Consider the following 15,583-nt stretch of genomic DNA (forward strand, 5'->3'; position numbering starts at 1 on the left):
CAATGATTGAATGACTGTGACGTGCTTCAAACTCCTGAAGGCGGGGCGTTAGTGACAGACGCAAAAGAATCACTGGATTCTATTCCGGCCTGATTGAGAACCGACAGATGATTAGCCTATGCTGTGACAGAGCATCAGGGACGTATTTTCACTGAGAGGATGGGAGGTAGCCATTGACAACAGTGAAACCCTACATACAGCTTGCCATGGAAGGAGCCTTGCGTGTTTGATGAAGATGACAGTAGGAAAGCAGAGATTCGGAAGATGGAGCATCTCCAAAGCCTCAGCCTATTCTCCATTACTGCAAAACAAGTACCTTTTTCGTGTTCTTTTGCTTTTTACCATCAATCCTGATAATTTCCGATATCCTGACTAAGATTTACAAGGTAACCATAGCTTGCTTCAAGCCGACAATCTCCGTGGGATCGACCCTTGCTCACGCAAGGTATTACTTGGACGACCCAGTGCACTTGCTGGTTAGTTGTGCGGGATTGCAAAAGTGTTATTGCAATTTCGTGCACCAATCCTTCCATGAGAAATTTAGATGATTTCTCCATGAAGAATTATAGGTGTTTCCATAGGGTTCTCCTAGGTATTTCACCTCTTCCATTGAAGGGTTCTCAGGATCATAGGCTTCTTCTTCAGATGAAGCATCCTTAGTACTGCTTGGTGCATTTTGCATTCCAGACAGACTTTGAGAAATCAAATTGACTTGCTGAGTCAATATTTTGTTCTGAGCCAATATGGCATTCAGAGTATCAATCTCAAGAACTCCTTTCTTCTGATTAGTCCCATTGTTCACAGGATTCCTTTCAGAAGTGTACATGAATTGGTTATTTGCAACCATTTCAATTAGTTCTTGAGCTTCTGCAGGCGTCTTCTTCAGATGAAGAGATCCTTCAGCAGAGCTATCCAAAGACATCTTGGATAGTTCAGACAGACCATCATAGAAAATACCTATGATGCTCCATTCAGAAAGCATGTCAGAAGGACATTTTCTGATTAATTGTTTGTATCTTTCCCAAGCTTCATAGAGGGACTCACCTTCCTTCTGTCTGAAGGTTTGGACTTCCACTCTAAGCTTACTCAATTTTTGAGGTGGAAAGAACTTTGCCAAGAAGGCATTGACTAGCTTTTCCCAAGAGTTCAGGCTGTCTTTAGGTTGTAAGTCCAACCATATTCTAGCTTTGTCTCTTACAGCAAAAGGGAATAGCATAAGTCTGTAGACCTCAGGGTCAACCCCATTAGTCTTGACAGTGTCACAGATTTGCAAGAATTCAGCTAAGAACTGATGAGGATCTTCCAATGGAAGTCCATGGAACTTGCAATTCTGTTGCATTAGAGAACTAATTGAGGCTTAAGCTCAAAGTTGTTTGCTCCAATGGCAGGGATAGAGATGCTTCTCCAATAGAAGTCGGGAGTAGGTACAGTAAAGTCACCCAGCACCTTCCTCGCATTGTTGTTGTTTTCGGCTGCCATGTGTTCTTCTTCTTTGAAGAATTCGGTTAGGTCCTCTACAGAGAATTGTGCCTTAGCTTCTCTTAGCTTTCGCTTCAAGGTCCTTTCAGGTTCAGGGTCAGCTTCAATAAGAATGCCTTTGTCTTTGTTCCTGCTCATATGAAAGAGAAGAGAACAAGAAAATATGGAATCCTCTATGTCACAGTATAGAAATTCCTTGAGGTGTCAGAGGAACAGAAAAATAGAAGGAAGAAGTAGAGAATTCGAACTTAATCAGATAGAGCTCGAATTGTGCATTGAGAAGGAGTGGTACTCCATAAATAGAAGGATATGAGAAGAGAGGAAGAAATTTTCGAAAATTAAGTGAAAGATTTTAAGAACATTTTGAAAAATTGATTGATAATTTTCGAAAACTAAAAGTGGGAAAGAAATCAAGTGATTTTTGAAAAAATATGATTGAAAACTATTTTTGAAAAAGATGTGATTAAAAGGATATGTTTGAAAAATTATGCTTTTAAAAAGATATGATTGAAAAGATATGATTTGAAAACAATTTTAAAAAGATTTAATTTTAAAATTAATGACTTGCCTAACAAGAAAAGATATGATTCAAACATTAAACCTTCCTCAACAGAAAAGGCAACATACTTGAAATGTTGAATCAAATCATTAATTGTTAGCAAGTATCTTTGAAAAAGGAAAGAAATTGATTTTGAAAAAGATTTGATTGAAAAGATATGATTTGAAAAAGATTTGATTTTGAAAAGCTTTGAAAACTTGAAAAAAAATCTGAATTAAAAACAGAATCTTCCCTCTTGTGCCATCCTGGCGTTAAACGCCCAGAATGGTGCACATTCTGGCGTTTAACGCCCAATGCACTACCTTTTTGGGCGTTAAACGCCCAACCAGGCACCCTGGCTGGCGTTTAAACGCCAGTCTGTCCGTCTTCACTGGGCGTTTTGAACGCCCAGCTTTTTCTGTGTAATTCCTCTGCTGCATGTTCTGAATCTTCAGTTCCCTGTACTATTGACTTGAAAATAGAACCAAGATCAAATAAACAATGCATGTAAGACACCAAACTTAAAATTAGACACTAGACTCAAACAAGAAACATAAAATATTTTTGGTTTTTATGATTTTGAAATTTTTTTGTGGTTTTTCGAAAATTATATGAAAATAGAAAATAAAGGTTTCAGAATTCTTAATTAGAATTCCAGGAATCATTGCAATGCTAGTCTAAGACTCCGGTCCAGGAATTAGACATGGCTTCACAGCCAGCCAAGCTTTCAAAGAAAGCTTCGGTCCAAAACACTAGACATGGCAAATGCCAGCCAAGCCTTAGCAGATCATTGCTCCAATAGCAAGATTGATAGAAATCAACAAGCTCTTGTGATGATCAGTTGAAACCTCGGTCCAATAAGATTAGACATGGCTTCACAGCCAGCCAGACTTCAACAGATCATCATGAAACTCTAGAACTCATTCTTAAGAACTCTGAAAAAAAATACCTAATCTAAGCAACAAGATGAACCGTCAGTTGTCCATACACGAAACAATCCCCGGCAACGGCGCCAAAAACTTGGTGGACGAAATTGTGATCACTACAACTTCACACAACTAACCAGCAAGTGCACTGGGTCGTCCAAGTAATAAACCTTACGCGAGTAAGGGTCGATCCCACGGAGATTGTTGGTATGAAGCAAGCTATGGTCACCTTGTAAATCTTAGTCAGGCAGACTCAAATGGGTATAGATGATGAATAAAACATAAAGATAAAGATAGAGATACTTATGTAATTCAATTGTGGGAATTTCAAATAAGCGTATGAAGATGCTTGGTCCCTTCCGTCTCTCTGCTTTCCTACTGTCTTCATCCAATCCTTCTTACTCCTTTCCATGGCAAGCTTATGCAAGGGTTTCACCGTTGTCAGTGGCTACCTCCCATCCTCTCAGTGGAAATGTTCAACGCACCCTGTCACGGCACGGCTATCCAGCTGTCGGTTCTCGATCGGGCTGGAATAGAATCCAGTGATTCTTTTGCGTCTGTCACTAACGCCCCGCCCTCAGGAGTTTGAAGCACGTCACAGTCATTCAATCATTGAATCCTACTCAGAATACCACAGACAAGGTTAGACCTTCCGGATTCTCTTGAATGCCACCATCAGTTCTTGCCTATACCACGAAGACTCTGATCTCACGGAATGGCTGGCTCGTTTGTCAGGCGAGCGCTCGGTTGTCAGGCGATCAACCATGCATCGTGTATCAGGAATCCAAGAGATATTCACCCAATCTAAGGTAGAACGGAGGTGGTTGTCAGTCACACGTTCATAGGTGAGAATGATGATGAGTGTCACGGATCATCACATTCATCAAGTTGAAGAACAAGTGATATCTTGGAACAAGAACAAGCGGAATTGAATAGAAGAACAATAGTAATTGCATTAATACTCGAGGTACAGCAGAGCTCCACACCTTAATCTATGGTGTGTAGGAACTCCACCGTTGAAAATACATAAGAACAAGGTCTAGGCATGGCCGTGAGGCCAGCCCCCCAATGATCTAAGAACTGGATGTCCAAAGATGAAAATACATTAGTAAAAGGTCCTACTTATAGGGAACTAGTAGCTTAAGAATTACAAAGATGAGTAAAAGACATAAAAATCCACTTCTGGGCCCACTTGGTGTGTGCTTGGGCTGAGCAATGAAGCATTTTTCGTGTGGAGACTCTTCTTGGAGTTAAACACCAGCTTTTGTGCCAGTTTGGGCGTTTAACTCCCATCCTTGTGCCAGTTCCGGCGTTTAACGCTGGGAATTCTGAAGGTGATTTTGAACGCCGGTTTGGGCCATCAAATCTTGGGCAAAGTATGGACTATCATATATTGCTGGAAAGCCCAGGATGTCTACTTTCCAACGCCGTTAAGAGCGCGCCAATTGGGTTTCTGTAACTCCAGAAAATCCACTTCGAGTGCAGGGAGGTCAGAATCCAACAGCATCTGCAGTCCTTTTCAATCTCTGAATCAGATTTTTGCTCAGGTCCCTCAATTTCAGCCAGAAAATACCTGAAATCACAGAAAAATGCACAAACTCATAGTAAAGTCCAGAAAAGTGAATTTTAATTAAAAACTAATAAAAATATACTAAAAACTAACTAAATCCTACTGAAAACATACTAAAAATAATGCCAAAAAGCGTATAAATTATCCGCTCATCAAGGCACTATCTCTTTGGTGTTAAGTTTCATATTTTCTCAGACCATAAGAGTTTGAAGTATCTTTTCAAGCAGAAGGAGTTGAATATGCGTCAGAGGAGATGGATGGAGCTTCTGAAAGATTATGATTTTAAATTGAATTATCATCCAAGAAAAGCAAACGTTGTGGCGGACGCCTTGAGTCGAAAGTCTTTATATGCAGCTTGGATGATGTTACGGGAGGAAGAATTACTAAGGGCATTTCAAGGATTGAATTTGGGAATTAGAGAAGAATCTGGAATCCTGTGTTTGAGTCAGTTGCAGATTTCAAGTGATTTTAAATTAGAACTTCTGAATGCTCATCGAGATAGTGAAGCGTTACGTAAGGTATTACCAGCAGTTGAACAGGGAAAACAGTGGAGAGTGTCAGAAGGTCGGGATGGTTTATGGAGGTTTAAGAACCGGATTATTGTGCCTAATATTGGAGACTGCGACAAAGTATCTTGAAGAAAGCTCATAAGAGTGGATTCTCAATTCATCCAAGGAGTACTAAAATATCTAAAAGCGATGTTCTGGTGGCCAGGTATGTAGAATGATGTGGCATTGCACGTATCTAAATGTTTAACGTGTCAGAAGATTAAGATTGAGCATCAGAGACCATCAGGAACCCTTCAGCCTTTAGAGATTCCACAATGGAAATGGGAGAGTATTGCAATAGATTTTGTGATAGGTTTGCCTAGAACCCGATCTGGTTGTGATGCTATTTGGGTGGTTGTGGATTGACTGACGAAATCGGCTCACTTTTTTCCTATCCGAATAAGTTGTACAATTGAAGAATTAGTTCAAATGTATATTAAAGAAATTGTCAGATTGCATGGCGTGCCTTCTACTATTATATCTGACAGAGATCCCCATTTTACGTCAAGGTTCTGGGGAGATTTTCAGTGTGCATTTGGAACTCAGTTGAGTTTGAGTACTGCGTATCACCCTCAGCCAGATGGTCAGTCAGAGAGAACTATTCAGACCTTGGAGGATATGCTAAGGGCTTGTGTTTTGGACCAGCCAGCAAGCTGGGATCGGTATATGCCATTAATAGAATTTGCTTATAATAATAGTTATCATGCGAGCATTGGAATGGCTCCATATGAGGCTCTGTATGGCAGAAAATGTCAATCTCCGTTGTGTTGGTAAGAAACTGGAGAAAGGAGTTTATTAGGTCCTGAGGTGATAGCTGAAATGACTGAACAAATAAAGAAGATTCGTAGTCGAATGCTTATAGCCCAAAGCCGCCAGAAGAGCTATGTTGATCAGAGGCAAAAGCCTTTGGAATTAAAAGAAGGAGAACATGTCTTTTTGAAAGTTACACTAACCACTGGAGTGGAAAAAAAAACATTAAGACCAAGAAACTGAATCCCCGTTATATTGGACCATTTAAGATCCTAAAGAAAATAGGGCCAGTGGCTTAAAGAATCGCCTTACTGACATATCTTTCGAATTTGCACGACGTGTTCCATGTATCACAGCTTCGGAAGTATACTCCTGACACGAGTCATGTTTTGGAACCAGAACCAATCCAAGTGAGAGAAGATCTAACGCTTCCAGTAATTCCAGTGAGAATTGATGATACTAATATTAAACGATTACGCAGAAAGGAAGTATTATTGGTAAAAGTAGTTTGGAGTCAAGCTGGTATCGAGGAACATACTTGGAAACTCGAATCAGATATGCAAAAGGACTACCCACATCTCTTTTCAGGTAACTGAATTTGAATTTTGAGGACAAAATTCTTTATTAGGTGGGTAGGATGTAAACCCCGGTTAAATTAGTAGATAATTAGTCAATAAATTATTTTTTAATAAGGAGGATTAGAAATGTGAATATTATATTAAATTAGGGTAGAGCTCATCGAAACGAGAATTTTGACACTAATTTCGAAGAAAACGATCCAAGATTGGACCGAACGGGTCAAACCGGTTGAACCGGGCCCAAACCGAGCCATCACATTAAATGAGCCCGACAGCTCTTCTCTCCCACATTTCACCCAATAGCAGCGTGAAGCACCAGGGAAGAGAAGTAGCGCCGAACCTTTACGGCAAACTTTCGTACGCCGTAACTTCTCCGTCCGAGCTCCGATCGCCGCACCGTTTGCAGCCACGCGTCCACCGCGTCGAGCTCTGCATTTCTATCGGAACAATTTCATAGGTAAGCCCTTAAATGTTCTCAGCCACTCTTTTCCCCCAATTTTTGAAATATAGGAAGGGAAGTTGAATTTCTTTGATTTCTGATGTTTTAGGATCTAATTAGCTTGAGAAAAACGTTCACTCTTGCTTATGTGAAGTTTGGGTAAGGTGAGGATATTATGATTCTATTTTAATTTCATTAAATTTGAGCTTTGAGTATTAAATTGGATATATGTATGTTATAAATGAGTATTAGGTTGTGAATAAATAATTGGAGCTTGAAATTGTGAATATTGGAACTTGGAGGAAGCTGATTAGTTGAATTTTGAAGGGGCTGCCTTGGTTTTAAATAATTTGCTTTGGTCATTATGTGGAAATCGGCCAAGGTATGGTTTAGGTTTCTTGCATTTAATATATAATGTTCTGTGAAAACTTAGGCTAAACGACCATAGGATAAGTTGGAATGCAGGTGTATGTTTAATGTTTAGTAATTTGTCGATGAATATATTTGGTTGAAGTTTATTGGATAATTAGTTATTAATTTTGGATGGTGAATGTCGTTATGTTAATTTGGAGAGAATCATGGTTGGATGTTATTGTTGATGAACATAGTTGGTTAGGTACTTGTTGATTAACTAATAATTTGGTGAATTATTGATTTGAGGTATTTTGTGTTAGAAGCCTAATATTAGTGAACTATGATTCTTAGTTAAATTTTGGTTGTTGAATTTGAATATTGTATGAGTATAATTGTTGATCTGAGGTAGATTTATTGTGGTAATTGTTATGATGATGAGAAAGGGTATGTTGAATTGAAGAGAATGCAGGTTTGGACCCGAAAAGGGTCGCAAAGTCCGAGTTTTAGAGGAGATGCTGCCGAAATTTTATAAAAATTAGAGATTTTGTTTATATGATTATTTAAAAAGATTTAGATTCAAAGGTTATATGGTTTGATTTAGAATTATTAAGAAAATGAGCATGCTTTAAGTTTGATTCATTTAGAAAAGAATGAATTATGTTTTGAATTTGAACTACTGATGGACGAAATAGGATGTGTGATAATGAAGGATAAGGATTGAATATGATTGATGTATGATGATGAATGAGATGCGATTGAGAATGATGTGGATGTTGATGAATTATAATTGAATTATTTGTATGGCTTGAATAATTTAATGATCTGAGATACGAGGTTCCCTGGACTAAGTGCCGTGGCTTGCCACCACGTGTACCAGGTTGAAAACTCGATACTCTGTTGACCCTACGACGTAAGTGTGACCGGGCACTATATAAATTTCCGGGAATGTTACCCCCGTTGAGCAATATTGATTATTTGAGAAAAAGCTATGCATAGACTCTTGGGGATGCACGTCGGAGGACAGTCTAAGGACAATTCAGACTTGTCGGGTTGGCTGGATAACCGACAGATGAGCCTCATCAGCCATAGGACAGGCATGCATCATATGCATATTACTTGAATTACTTGCTTGTGCTTTAATTGGGTGTGCCTTCATGTACTTGCCATGTTAAATGTGTATTTGTTACTTGCAGTATTTGTAACCTTCTTGTGCTTGTCTTTATCTGTCTATTTGTCTGTGAAAATGCATGATGGAGTTGGAGGTATGGAGGAATGGCAGTATGGGACTTAGATTTAAGGTTAAGTTAAGTTAGGTTTAAATATTCTTAGAAAACCACCTTTTATGGCTTCTGTTTAATACTTTAAGCTCTATAATCTGAGTGTCGGTGTTCTAGGATTGCCTCTGGCATTCCCAGGACCTTTTATATTATGTGTGTGGCACCTTTACCATACTGAGAACCTCCAGTTCTCATTCCATACTATGTTGTTGTTTTTCAGATGCAGGTTAAGAGGCATCTCGTTAGGTGTCTGGACTCTTGAAGCGGAGTGATTATTGGGTTACTTTGTTATGTTATGATGTATATATATATATGTACTTGGCTTTCTCTCCGCATAACTTGTTCTTTTTTTATCCTCTTAGAGGTTTATAGAGAGATAGGATTGTGTATATGTACTTTTGGATTTTGGATATGTATGTATATATGTGTAAATATTCTCCGATCAGACTTGATTTCGCAGGCTGAGTTAGGAGCTTGTTATTTTGTATCCTTGGCACTCTATTCCTACTTCTGTTATCTGATGTTTAGTAGTTATGGTTTTTTTTAGCACGCAAGTTAACTCGTTCCTTGAGCGTTGCACTTTTATTTCGCGATTTTTATTTCCCCTATTTTTCAAGGCTCCTAGCATATTATAATTCTTCTACTATAATACGTACTCATTTTATTTTAGAGGTCGTAATACCACACCACCTCTGTTTTACGACTTAAGCGTAAAGCTTTGTGTGGTAGGGTGTTACATTCTGGACTTGGATTTGGGCCAAAAAGGGCTTCAGAACTCGCTATGAGCGTTTTCTGCAATTTTTGGTGCGTGGCCTCTGTCACGCGTCCGCGTGGGTCACGCGGTTGCGTCAATTGGAGTTTTCCTTGTCGTGCGGTCGCGTCAGTCATGCGGCTGTGTCGTCCATGCGTTCGCGTCGCTGCCAGTTTTTTCAGAAACTCCGTTTTGTGCTTTCCTTCCATTTTTGTATGTTTCCTTTCCATCCTTTGAGTCATTCCTGCTGATGAGCGGATAATTTATACGCTTTTTGGCATTGTTTTCATATAGTTTTTAGGATGATTAAGCTACTTTTAGGGATGTTTTCATTAGTTTTTATGTTAAATTCACATTTCTGGACTTTACTATGAGTTTGTGTGTTTTTCTGTGATTTCAGGTAAATTCTGACTGAAATTGAGGGATTTGAGCAAAACTCTAAAAAAGGCTGACAAAAGGACTGCTGATGCTGTTGGATTCTGACCTCCCTGCACTCGAAATGGATTTTCTGGAGCTACAGACCTCCAATTGGTGCGCTCTCAACGGCGTTGGAAAGTAGACATCCAGGGCTTTCCAGCAATATATAATAGTCCATACTTTATTCGAAGAATGACGACGTAACTTGGCGTTGAACGCCAAGTACATGCTGCTGTCTGGAGTTAAACGCCAGAAAAACGTCATGATCCAGAGTTGAACGCCCAAAACATATCATAACTCGAAATTCAACTCCAAGAGAAGCCTCAGCTCGTGGATAGATCAAGCTCAGCCCAAGCACACATCAAGTGGGCCCCGGAAGTGGATTTATGCATCAATTACTTACTCATGTAAACCCTAGTAGCTAGTCTAGTATATATAGGACATTTATCTATTGTATTAGACATCTTTGGTCTCAGTTTTGTTTTATTCCTCACCCTAAGAGACTATTGATCACGTTTAGGGAGGCTGGCCATTCGGCCATGCCTGGACCTCTTTCACTTATGTATTTTCAACGGTGGAGTTTCTGCACACCATAGATTAAGGGTGTGGAGCTCTGCTGTACCTCAAGTATTAATGAAGTTCTATTATCTCTTATTCGGTCTCTGTCTTATTCTTATTCCAAGATATTCATTCGTACCCAAGAACATGATGAATGTGATGAGTTAGATAACCCTCATCACCATTCTCACTGATGAACGCGCGTGATTGACAACCACTTCCATTCTACATGCAACAGAGCTTGAATGTGTATCTCTTAGATTCCCCAACAGAATCTTCGTGGTATAAGCTAGATAGATGGCGGCATTTATGAGGATCCGGAAAGTCCAACCTTGTCTGTGGTGTTCCGAGTAGGATCCTGGGAATCCGGAAAGTCTCACCTTGTCTGTGGTATTCCGAGTAGGATTCCGGTAATGAATGACTGTGACGTGCTTCAAACTTGCAACCTGCTGGGCGTTAGTGACAGACGCAAAAGAATCAAGGGATTCTATTCCAGTAGGAGCGGGAACCAACCGGTGATTGGCCGTACTGTGACAGAGTGCGTGAGCATTAGCTTTCACTGCGAGGATGGGATGTAGCCATCAACCATGGGTGATGCCTCCAGACTGATTAGCTGTGCGAGTGACAGCCGCATAGGATATTTTCCCGAGAGGAATGAAAGTAGCCACAGCTGATGGTGAACCCCTATACAAAGCTTGCCATGGAAAGGAGTAAGAAGGACTGAGTAGAAGCAGGAGAAAAGCAGGCGTCCTTGAGTCATACAGCATCTTCATATACTTAACTGAAATTCCTATGCCAATGAATCTGCATAAGTATTCTATCCCTTTTATTATGTATTTTCTTTTTATTTTATATTTTTGAAACCATAAACAATTTTAATCCGCCTGACTGAGATCTACAAGGTGACCATAGCTTGCTTCATACCAACAATCTCTGTGGATTCGACCCTTACTCGCGTAAGGTATTACTTGGACGACCCAGTACACTTGCTGGCTAGTTGAACGGAGTTGTGAAAATAAACAGTGCCCTAAGAGTAAACATCCTTAAAGTATAAAGAACATGTGATCACAATTTCGTCCACCAAGTTTTTGGCGCCGTTGCCGGGGACTGTTCGAGTATGGACAACTGACGGTTCATCTTGTTGCTCAGATTAGGTAATTTTCTTTTCAAAAATCTTTTTCAAAATTTTCCTTTTCTTTTTCGTTTTTACAAACTTTATTTTCGAAAAAAATTAATAAAAATTCAAAAAAATTAGAAAATCATAAAAATAAAAAAAAATATATTTTGTGTTTCTTGTTTGAGTCTTGAGTCAATTTTTAAGTTTGGTGTCAATTGCATGCTTTAAAAATTTTTCTTGTATTTTTTCGAAAATCCATGCATTCATAGTGTTCTTCATGATCTTCAAGTTGTTCTTGATGAGTCCTCTTGTTTGATCTTGATGATTTCTTGTTTTGTGTCTTTTCTTGTTTTTCTTGTGCATCTTTGCATCAAAAATTTTTCAAAATTATGTTCTTGATGTTCATCATGATCTTCAAAGTGTTCTTGGTGTTCATCTTGACATTCATAGCATTCTTGCATGCATTCATTGTTTTGATCTAAAAATTTCATGCATAAAGTATTTTTGTTGTTTTTCTCTCTCAAAATTAAAAATTTAAAAATCAAAAAAAATATCTTTTCCTTATTTCCCTCCAAATTTTTGAAATTTTGGGTTGACTTGGTCAAAAATTTTTAAAATTAGTTGTTTCTTACAAGTCAAGTCAAAATTTCAATTTTAAAAATCTTATCTTTTCAAAATCTTTTTCAAAAATCATAATCTTTTTCAATTTTCTTTATAATTTTCGAAAATTCAAAAAAAAAAATCTTTTTCAAAACATTTTCAAAATCTTTTTCTTATCTTTATGTCATATTTTCGAAAATTAGCTAACAATTAATGTGATTGGTTCAAAAATTTGAAGTTTGTTACTTTCTTGTTAAGAAAGGTTCAATCTTTAAGTTCTAGAACCTTATTTTGTAGTTTCTTGTTAGTTAAGTAATTTTAAAAATTAAATCTTTTTCAAAATATCTTTTTCTTAAAAATCTTTTTATCTTTTTATCTTATCTTTTTCAAAAACTTTATCTTTTTCAAAATTTGATTTCAAAATATCTTATCTAACTTCTTATCTTCTTATCTTTTTCAAAATTTGATTTCAAATCTTTTTCAAATCAACTAACTAACTTTTTGTTTGTTTCTTATCTTTTTCAAAACCACCTAACTAATTCTCCCTCTTCTATTTTCGAAAATATCTCTCTCTTTTTCAAAAATTATTTTTAATTAACTAATTATTTCATGTTTTAATTTTAATTACAATTTATTTCTAATTTTCGAAAATCACTAACTCTTTTTCAAAATTATTTTCGAAATCTCTCTTCTCTTTTCTTCTTCTATTTAATTATTTAATTACTAACACTTCTCTTCACCTCTCTTCATCCATAAAACCGAATCCATTCTTCATTCCTCTACCCCCCTTCTTTTTCTACTAACATAAAGGAATCTCTATACTATGACATAGAGGATTCCTCTTTCTTTTCTTGTTTTCTTCTCTTTCATATGAGCAGGAACAAGGATAAAGGCACTCGTGTTGAAATTGATCCAGAACCTGAAAGGACTCTGAAGAGAAAATTAAGAGAAGCTAAATTACAACAATCCAGAAATAACCCTTCAGAAATTTTCGAACAAGAGAAGGAGATGGCCGAAAATAATAATAATAATAATGCAAGGAGAATGCTTGGTGACTTCACAAAACCAACGTCCAAGTTTGATGGAAGAAGCATCTCCATTCCTGCCATTGGAGCCAATAACTTTGAGCTTAAGCCTCAACTAGTTGCTCTAATGCAACAAAACTGCAAGTTTTATGGACTTCCATCTGAAGATCCATATCAGTTTCTGACTGAGTTCTTGCAGATCTGTGAGACTGTAAAGACGAATGGAGTTGATCCTGAAGTCTACAGACTCATGCTTTTCCCTTTTGCTGTAAGAGACAGAGCTAGAGTATGGTTGGATTCACAACCCAAGGATAGCCTGGACTCATGGGATAAGCTGGTCACTGCCTTCCTGGATAAATTCTTTCCTCCTCAAAAGCTGAGCAAGCTGAGAGTGGATGTTCAAACCTTCAAACAAAAAGATGGTGAATCCCTCTATGAAGCTTGGGAAAGATACAAGCAGCTGACCAAAAGATGTCCATCTGACATGTTTTCAGAATAGACCATATTAGATATATTCTATTATGGTCTCTCTGAATTTTCGAAAATGTCATTGGACCATTCTGCAGGTGGATCTATTCACCTGAAGAAAATGCCTGGAGAGGCTCAAGAACTCATTGACATGGTTGCAAACAACCAGTTCATGTATACTTCTGAGAGGAATTCCGTGAACAATGGGGTACCTCAGAAGAAAGGAGTTCTTGAAATTGATGCTCTGAATGCCATATTGGCTCAGAACAAAGTGTTGACTCAACAGGTCAACATGATCTCTCAAAACCTGAATGGATTGCAACATGCATCCAACAGTAATAGAGAGGCAGCTTCTGAAGAAGCTTATGATCCTGAGAACCCTGCCATGGCAGAGGTTAATTACTTAGGTGAACCTTATGGAAACACCTATAACTCATCATGGAGAAATCATCCAAATTTCTCCTGGAAGGATCAACAAAAACCTCAACAAGGTTTTAGCAATGGTGGACGCAATAGGCTGAATAATAGTAAGCCATATCCATCATCTTCTCAGCAACAGACAGAGAACTCTGAACAAAACAATTCTAATTTAGCCAACATAGTCTCTGATCTGTCAAAGGCCACTTTCAGTTTCATGAATGAAACAAGATCCTCCATTAGAAATTTGGAGGCACAAGTGGGCCAGCTGAGTAAGAAAGTCATTGAAACTCCTCCCAGTATTCTCCCAAGCAATACAGAAGAGAATCCAAAAGGAGAGTGCAAGGCCATTGACATAGTCAATATGGCCGAATGCACAAGGGAGGAGGAGGACGAAAATCCTAGTGAGGAAGACCTCCTGGGACGTTCCTCAAGCAAGAAGGAGTTTCCTACTAAGGATCCTGAGGAATCTGAGACTCATCTAGAGACCATAGAGATTCCATTGAATCTCCTTCTGCCATTCATGAGCTCTGAAGAATATTCATCCTCTGAAGAGAATGAAGATGTGACTGGAGAGCAAGTTGCTCAATATTTAGGAGCTATCATGAAACTGAATGCCAAGTTATTTGGTAATGAGACTTGGGAAAGTGAACCTCCCTTGCTCATTAGTGAACTAGATACTTGGATTCAGAGAACTCTACCTCAAAAGAAACAAGATCCTGGCAAATTCTTAATACCTTGTACCATAGGCACCATGAGCTTTGAAAAAGCTCTATGTGATCTTGGGTCAGGGATAAATCTTATGCCACTCTCTGTAATGGAGAAGCTGGGAATCATTGAGGTACAACCTGCCTTGTTCTCAGTACAACTGGCAGACAAGTCAATGAGACAAGCTTATGGATTAGTAGAGGACGTACTAGTAAAGGTTGAAGGCCTCTACATCCCTACTGATTTCATAATCCTAGACACTAGGAAGGAAGATGATGAATGCATCATCCTAGGAAGACCTTTCCTAGCCACAGCAGGAGCTGTGATAGATGTCAACAGAGGTGAGTTAGTCCTTCAATTGAATGGGGACTACCTTGTGTTTCAAGCACATGGCCATCCCTCTGTGACAAAAGAGAGTAAGCATGAAGAGCTTCCCTCAGTTCAGAGTCAAGAAGAGCCCACACAGTCAAACTCTAAGTTTGGTGTTGTGAGGCCACAACCAAACTCTAAGTTTGGTGTTCAAACCCCATATCCAAACTCTAAGTTTGGTGTTGGGAATACCACACTTAAATTGACCTGATCACCTTGTGGTTCCATGAGAGCCACTGTCAAGCTATTGACATTAAAGAAGCGCTTGTTGGGAGGCAACCCAATTTTATTTATCTAATTTTATTTTATTTTGTTTCTTTGTTATTTTTGTGTTTAATTAGGTACATGATCATGAGGAGTCACGAAAAAAATCAAAAAAATTAAAAACAGAGTCAAAAACAGAAGAAAAAATTTTCACCCTGGAGGTAGCACAGACTGGCGTTCAACGCCAGTAAGATGCATCTGTCTGGCGTTCAACGCCAGAACAGAGCACCATTCTGGCGTTGAACGCCCAAAACAAGCAACAACCTGGCGTTAAACGCCAGGATGGTGCACGAAGAGGACAATCTGGCGCTGAACGCCAGAAACAAGCATGAAACTGGCGTTCAACGCCAGAAACATGCATTACATGGGCGTTGAACGCCCAGAACATGCACCAATGGGCGTTTGAACGCCAGGATGATGCATGAAGGCA

General features: G+C 38.6%; 1 non-coding gene across 1 annotated transcript; it reads left to right on the plus strand.

The window, feature by feature from the left end:
* Window positions 1–976: 976 nt before the first annotated feature.
* On the plus strand, window positions 977–1,084 carry LOC130963968 (small nucleolar RNA R71). The gene has a single exon (XR_009080083.1). It is a non-coding gene; the product is annotated as a small nucleolar RNA R71 (small nucleolar RNA).
* The last annotated feature ends 14,499 nt before the right edge of the window (window positions 1,085–15,583 follow it).

The sequence above is a fragment of the Arachis stenosperma genome, chromosome 2, assembly GCF_014773155.1.
Source record: "Arachis stenosperma cultivar V10309 chromosome 2, arast.V10309.gnm1.PFL2, whole genome shotgun sequence".
NCBI classification, from domain to species: domain Eukaryota; kingdom Viridiplantae; phylum Streptophyta; class Magnoliopsida; order Fabales; family Fabaceae; genus Arachis; species Arachis stenosperma.